This window comes from Mastomys coucha, unplaced genomic scaffold (genome assembly GCF_008632895.1).
Source record: "Mastomys coucha isolate ucsf_1 unplaced genomic scaffold, UCSF_Mcou_1 pScaffold22, whole genome shotgun sequence".
Lineage (NCBI taxonomy): Eukaryota > Metazoa > Chordata > Mammalia > Rodentia > Muridae > Mastomys > Mastomys coucha.
Window position 1 is genome coordinate 97,088,214 of NW_022196905.1, and position 8,264 is coordinate 97,096,477.

Sequence of the window (8,264 nt, forward strand, 5' to 3'; positions counted from 1 at the left end):
GCCTTCATCCACTTGCCGCCTAACGGTGGCTTCCCAGCCAGAGAAGGGTCATGTGCACGCACTTCCATAAGGTTCTCTCCATTTAGCTTGATGTTGATTATGGGCTTGAATTATATTGCTTTGATTATGTTTAGGAATATGCCCTGTATCTTAGATTTCTCTAATACCTTGAACATGAAGGTGTATTGGACTTTATCAAAGACTTGCTGAACTATGTTCATAGCAGCTTTATTTCTAACAGCTAGAGACTAGAAACAACTTATATGTCCCTTGACTAGAGAATGGATAAAAGAAATGTGCTACATTTATACAATAGTAGTATTCAGTGATTAAAAACAAAGACATCACGAACTTTTCAGGCAAATGGATAGAACTTAAGAATATAATCCTGAGTGAGGTAACCCAGTCCCCATAGGACATGAATGATATGTATTCACTTATCAGTAACCACTAGCTATATCATACAGGTATCATGCTGCACTCCACAGACCCAAAGAAGCTAAATAAGAAAGTAGGCCTTAGCAAAGATGCCCAAATCTTATTTAGAAGGGGTAATAAAATAGCCATAAAAGACAGGTGGAAGTGGGGACCTGGAATGAAGAGGAGATGGGAAGGTGAATGGGGGATTCAGGATGGATAAGGTGTGGAGAAGGACAGGAGAAATGGCTGGATGGTGAGAAAATGACTACAAGTCTACTACTGACAGGTCTGAGAAGTGAGGGACATCTGCAGAAAGATACGGAAATCTAGGATAATGGAGGCAATCAAGAACCAATGTGAGTGACCTTAGCTGTGACTCACTTCATTGGAGATATAGAACCTGAAGAGGACACCTACTATAGCCAGGCAGGAACCCCAGTGGTGCAATAGAGAGACCAATCCTTCCACAATAATGTCAACCCAAAATGTATCCTGTCTACAAGAAATGCATGCATGGGGAATGGAGGAGAGACTCGGGGGATGGCCAAGCATAACCAGCCTAACATGAGACCCATTCCATTGGATGCATTAGTCCCTTACACTATTAATGACACATTGCTATGCTTGATACAGGCATGACCATGTTGTCTTCCAAGAGGTTCCACCAAGCACCTGACCCACACAGATACAGATACCCACAGACAATCAGTTGATGGAGCTTGGGGACTCTTATAGAAGAATAGAAGGAAGGGTTGTGGGTCTCTCAGGGGAGAGGTACTCCACAGGAAGACCAATAGAATCAACCAACCTTGACCCTTGTGGTTCACAGAGTTTTAACCAACAACAAAGGAATATACATGGGCTGGACCTATGTCTTCCTTATATGTAGTAGATATGCAGCTGGGCCTACAACATATTGCCTATATGGGATATATATATATATATATATATATATATATATATATATATATAGTTATTATTATTGTTATTATTATTATATTAGCTCAGCTGCCTGTCTGGCCTCAGTGCCAGAGGAAGTGCCTAGCCTAGCATGGAATTAATGTGCCAGTGTGGGGGTAATCCCAAGTTGGGGCTAACCACTCAGAGGGGAAGGGCATAGGAAGGGATGAGGGAAAGGTTGTAGGAGAAGGTCACAGGAAGGGCATTAAGCAGTGAGCAAGCTGGTTAGATTGGATCATGCAGTTAATCCCAGCACTAGGTGGAAAGAGGAAAATAGTCTCATTGAGGTGGATCTTAAAATGTCAAAAGCTTCAGAATATAGAAGGGTTTTCCTGCTTCAAAAGCTATAATGATACTAAAAGTCCCACAGTACTGAACTCTCTGTGTTTTGTTAATTCCATATGTGGTCAACTTGACTCTCAAGAATAACAATCAAAACAGGCAACAAAAAAGGGCTAAGTAAGATTTCTTTTTTGGGGTGGTGGAGCAGGAAAGAACTTCTAACTCATTTCCAAACAACGATTTTCTTAACTAAAGGAAGCATTGAGATTTATAGGGATTCTGGTTCTGTTCACATAAAGGGTTGCTTACTACAAGTCCTTGTCTGAGCATTGTCACAGTGTATAAGCAGAGACATATAAGGGCATTTTAGCTCAATGTCATACAGATACATATTCAAATCATAAAAATTATGGGGAAAAATGACCATGGAATTGCCATCTTGTAGCATAGAATGTTAACTGAAAGGACAATTTCTAGCTCCCAGGACCAAAACCCTGGAGAACAAAACCAATCAGAAACAATTAAATAACTACATGGTATTGGTGTACAAACACAGTTTGATCAAAAGAAGAGAGTTCAAGACCTAGGATAATTCCAACTACGTATGGACACTTGGTGATTTATAGTAAACCCTAATACTGAGAGGAAGTATGCCTCTGACTCCTTTCTATTTGCTTGCCATGTATAGTTTCAAACTGAAAGGAATGAAGGGAGGAGAAACAATGGTTCTGATATATTGTATGAGAGAAGAATCTAGTTTCAACAAAAAATAAATTCAAAATTTCTTTAATAAAAATGCAAAGGAACAAAAACAAAACAAAACAAAGCAAGACAACAACAAAAAGCTGGGCAGTGGTGGCACACGCCTTTAACCCCAGCACTTGGGAGGCAGAGGCAGGTAGATTTCTGAGTTCGAGGCCAGCCTGGTCTACAGAGTGAGTTCCAGGACAACCAGGGATATACAGAGAAACCCTGTCTCGAAAAACCAAAAAAAAAAAAAAAAAAAAAAAAAAAAAAAAAAAAAAAAAAAACAGGAAGAAAGGAAGAAAAGAAGGAAGGAAGGAAGGAAGGAAATGCAAAGGGAAAGGACACATGCTCCACCATGTTCATAGCAGCCTTATTTATAATAGCCAGAAACTGGAAACAACCCAGATGTCCCTCAACAGAGGAGTGGATACAGAAAATGTGGTACATTTACACAATGGAGTATTACTACTCAGCTATTAAAACAATGAATTTATGAAATTCTTAGGCAAATCGATGGACCTGGAGAATAACATCCTGAGTGAGGTAATCTAGTCGCAGAAGAACACACATGGTATGCACTCTTTGATAAATGGATATTGGCTCAGAAGATTGGAATACCCAAAGTACAATCCACAAACCACAAGAAACTCAAGAAGGAAGACCAAAGTGTGGATACATCATTCCTTCTTAAAAGGGACAACAAAATACCATGGGAGGAGTTGCAAAGACTAACTATGGAGCAGAGACTGAAGGAAGGACAATCCTGAGACTGCTCCACCTGGGAATCCTTCCCATGTTCAATCACCAAACCCAGACACTATTGTGGGTGCCAGCAAGTGCTGGCTGACAGGAGCCTGATATAGCTGTCTCCCAAGAGGCTCTGACATTACCCGACTAATACAGAAGTAGAGGCTCACAGCCATCCATTGGACTGAGCACAAGGTCCCCAATGAAGGAGCTAGAGAAAGGACCCAAGGAGTTGATGGGTTTGCAGCTCCTTAGTACAAACAACAATATGAACTAACTAGTACCTCCAGAGCTCCTAGGGCCTCAACCACCAACTAAAGAGCATACATGGTAGGACTCATGACTCCAGCAGCATATGTATAGCAGAGGATGGCCTAGTCAGTCATCAATGGGAAGAGAGGCCCTTGGTCCTGTGAAGGTTCTATGCCCCAGTGTAGGTAAATGCCAGGGCCAGGAAGTGGGAGAGGGTGGGCTGGTGAGCAGGGAGAGGGAGAGGGGGGAGGGAACAGGGTTTTTTAGTTTATTTTTTTCTTTTATTTTTTTTTCTTTTTTGTGGAGGGGAAACAGGGAAAGGAGATATCATATGACATGTAAATAAAGAAAATATAATAATAATAATAGTAATAATAATTGCATATATATATATATATATATATATATATATATATATATATATATAAAAGAAAATGCAAAGGGGACCGGGCAGTGGTGGTGCACACCTTTAATCCCAGCACTTGGGAGGCAGAGGCAGGTAGATTTCTGAGTTCAAGGCCAGCCCGGTCTACAGAGTGAGTTCCAGGACAGCCAGGACTACACAGAGAAAACCTGTCTCAAAAATAACAAAAAAAAAAAAATGCAAAGGAAAAAATATGAAGAAAGAAAAGCAAAATAGTGAAGACAAGGAATGCATGATTTTGACAGATATAGTTCTCATGCTGTTTCTAAAGAGGATGACCATCACAGAAGAGTTCATGTCAAGCCCATTCCTAGGCCCAATATAGATCTCTGAAATCAGAAATTTTACTCTCAGCAAGTTATACACAAAAGTGTTACCATTTAAGGCTGGTTATTTACTAAGAAGTAAAGAAACAGATGAGTCACTTTTCTAAAGCTATTATACTTTTGCTCAACTATCATTTATTGTCATTATTTAAATTCAAACAAAAAGAACTCAGTCTGCTTCTTAACCTGAATTTTAATTTTTCATGGGCAGAAAGTTCTGTTTCCATCCTAACAAAACTACCTTCTGAATTTTTACAGTATACTGTTCTAGCCATTTGATTCTTATGGATTGGACAATTTGGTGTAGAAAAAGTGTGGGGAGCCGTGAAGCTGGAGAGGCATTCGCTATGGCGGGATGGCACCTACTTCCGCTGTTAACTCCTAGTGGACAACTGTTTGCGCATGTGCGTAGAGAACTGTTTGCGCATGTGCATGGAGTGAAAAGGACGCCATGTCACAGCCCATCCCGGGGTGTTTCGTAGGGTAATGAGCGGACAGCCAATCATGGGCAGACACGCCACGCTGTGGGCACATACACCGCACTGTGGTGTATATAAGCAGTGCGGATTTTGGGCTCGACCCTTTTTCCCTATGGATGGAGACAATAAACGTTGCTGCAGAAGGAACCTAGTGTGTCCGCGTGTCTTCTTGCTGGCGAGACGACCGCGCGGGCTACAAAAAAGCTTGATGTTTACATTGTCTTCTCCACATACCAACTAAGAGAACATTATAACAGCAATTTGAAAGTAAATGCTTCAGCTAGATTCTGTGTTTCCTCCCCTCATATTCTATTTCAACCTATAATGTAGAGAAGATGGCTGAAGCTCTTTCATTCATGGGGCAAGTGACATAACCATTAGAGATTTAAATCAGATGAGAGAGTCAGCCTGACATGCGTAAGCTCTCATTGTATGCTGTTTCATGAACAATAGGGCCCTGACTCTAGGGTTCCTTTATGAGGGTATAGTCCCTTAAATGTGAACGTGACCAATGTTACCTAAGAGGGCATGTGTATAGAAATGAAAAACAAAAACACAATCTTCAGAACCCATAAAAAAAAGTAACTAAATGAAGCTGCGCAGTGGTGGTGCACACCTTTAGTCCCAGCACTTGGGAGGCAGAGGCAGGCAGATTTCTGAGTTCGAGGCCAGCCTCATCTAAAGAGTGACTTCCAGGACAGCCAGGGCTACCCAGAGAAACTCTGTCTTGAAAAAAAAACAAAAACAAAAACCCAACCAACCAAACAGAACTAAAAGTGGATTTTAATTGTTATAATTCTCTTTGTTAATCTACTACTGATCTTTCTTCCAAGCAGTGAGGTCCCAGACTCTACAGATCTCTGGGAATGGAGGCTATGGCTCTGAAGTCCCTCATGCCTCTTTGAGCTTTCAGCAAAACCCATGCCCTCTGAAGTCTCCACACAAAACAATGTTGAATAACATTTTAATGTGTGCTTTTGGCCAAACACCATGAACACTTGAAAAATCTATGAAACTCAAAACTCTTTTGCACCCTGGAAATTAATTTCAATGACGCATGTGATTGTGGCTGGTGGTAATGGAAATGTAAAAGGATTCTAGCCAAATACTGCTGAAGGGTGATCCCCATCACCTTCTTTCTAACAGATTCCAAATTCTTAGTCAAATTTATCACACAAAACTAAACATGGAATGCAATGTTAACCAGATACTCATTTTTCAGTTGGGTCTTCCCACTACACACCAAAAGTAATACCTGCTATGAACAATGGACAGTGATATTATAAGCAACACAATTTCCTATGATCAGTGTTCTTGGGTCCCCAGTCTCCAAATTATCAAAATAGAGTGAGTCTCAAAGGTCCAGGTTATCACACATACCAACAGAACCAGTCTGGTTCATTGTCCATTCCAGTCCCAGAAAATTGGACACTGATACCTTAGCCATCCTGTTCTTCCTATTGATTTACCATCTCCTTCCCCACACACACCAAGGCATAGCTTAAGGCCTCCCTCACACCTTCCTAGAATTGCATCAGAGAAGCATCCAAGAAAGAACCAGTAAGCTATAACCCACCCAAATTTGTTACATGGACTTTTTCATCTATCATTTACCCACATCATTTCTTATTCTGGATTTCCACTCCTCTCCATCCTCTGTTCATGTGGCTCAGGTTCATATCCACTCTGGACTCTCTCAGATATCCATGGCTCTAACTCCTCTGTATCCAAAATAAACTATCTACTCTACCATATCCAGGAGCAGTCATGTCCCTTCCTTTTTATTTCTTTTTCCATTCACCTTCCATTAACCACTCCTTGCTTTCACATTCTTGTCTACTTGTTGCTTTAATTGTTATCACTTTTTCAATTTGACTGGTGTTTGCCTGCTGGACATCCAAAGATAATGAAGTAGAGACGCTGCACTGCACATTGAGTATTAAGGAAATGTACATGCGAAGGACCCTGCACCTTGGTTGATGTACAGTTGCCCCAAGAACGTGAAAAATTCTATGAAAATAAAAATTTAAAAGACTAGGGCCCCGTCTCCCTCTAGTGTCCTAATTTCTAGACTTGCCCAGATACCTCAATAGGGTGACCTCCCAGTTTGTACACAAAACAGGCCGTCCTTGACCTGCCCTTGCACACTCTGTCCCCTTGCCCCTTCCCCCTCTACATTTCCTCCCCCCCCCCACATGCTCATGGCCTGTCTCTACCCTCTACTTCTGTACTCTCTCTTTCTTTGCATCTACTACACTCGTAACTCCCCTTTCCTTCCCCATGGCCTTAATAAATTCTATTCTATACTAAAACAAAACAAAACGAAAAACAAAAACAAACCATGCAGCTATTTAAAATTAATTCACCCATTTTGTCTTTTTTAAAAGATTTATTTATTTATTATATGTAAGTACACTATAGCTGTCTTCAGACACTCCAGAAGAGGGCATCAGATCTCATTATGGATGGTTGTGAGCCACCATGTGGTTGCTGGGATTTGAACTCATGAAGAGCAGTCAGTGTTCTTAACCACTGAGCCATCTCTCCAGCCTCCCATTTTGTCTTTTTGAAGAACAGAGAAATATTGAAATAATGTAACTTTCAGTCACCCAACACATGAGATGCCTTTTACAACCTTGACAAAATTAATTCAAAATGAATCGCAACCAAAATGTTAAATGGAAGAGAACAGCTTGTAGACTCTACTAGAGAAACTAAGACTGTCTACCACTGAAATCCCGCCAAGAGGGTTTCTGTATAACAACCTCCTATTTCAAATGCTTTGGTCAGATTCAGCACAGATAGTGACGTTATTCAGGTACCACGGCTGAGACCGGAAGTGACTAATACAATGAAAGATCTTACAGTCTATGGGGCAGTGTTTTGACAGCCGGGGTCCAGAAGAGCTGCCACCTCAGAACCCCGGAGACCCACTGAGCGGAGTAAATTTGTTCACAAGGGACGGTAGGCAGTGATAGCTGCTGAGACGATGGCTCAGATTTTAGCCCAGACCCCTCACAGCTGCCTCTGCAGGAGATGTGTGCTCTATCAGGCAGACAATGACTCAAGCTCCCAGCATTCTAGCTGGACCCTACGCCCAGTCATCTGACCACAGCCAGACATGCCACGCCCCATACAATATAATGGGCGGTTTGCCCCCTCCTCACTCTCTCACTCTTGCACTCTTGCTCTCTTACTATTCCCCTCTCTCCCTCTCTTGCTCTCTCGCTCTCTTACTTTTACCCTCTCTTGCTCTTTGTTCCTCTCTTGCTCTCTTACTCTTTCTCTCTCTCTCCTCTCTGCTCTTTCTTCTCTTGCTTTTTTCCTCTCCTTCTCTCTCTCTCTCTCTCTCCCTCTTTCTCTCTCTCTCTTTCTCTCTCTTTCTCTCTCTCTTTCTCTCTCTCTCTTTCTCTCTCTCTCTCTCCCTCTCTCTCTCTTCTCCTTCCCTTTACTTAAGCAGCATATTTTCTCCTTCCTACAATAAAATAACTCATTTATACATTGCCTCCTTTTTAACTAAGGCAACTGGTCGGCCCTGGGGGAGAGAGAGAGACCTGGGCCTCAGCAGCAAGCCCTCTGCCTCCAGGGAAAGAGAGAGCCTTAGCCAGACCGCAGCCCAGGCCTCTG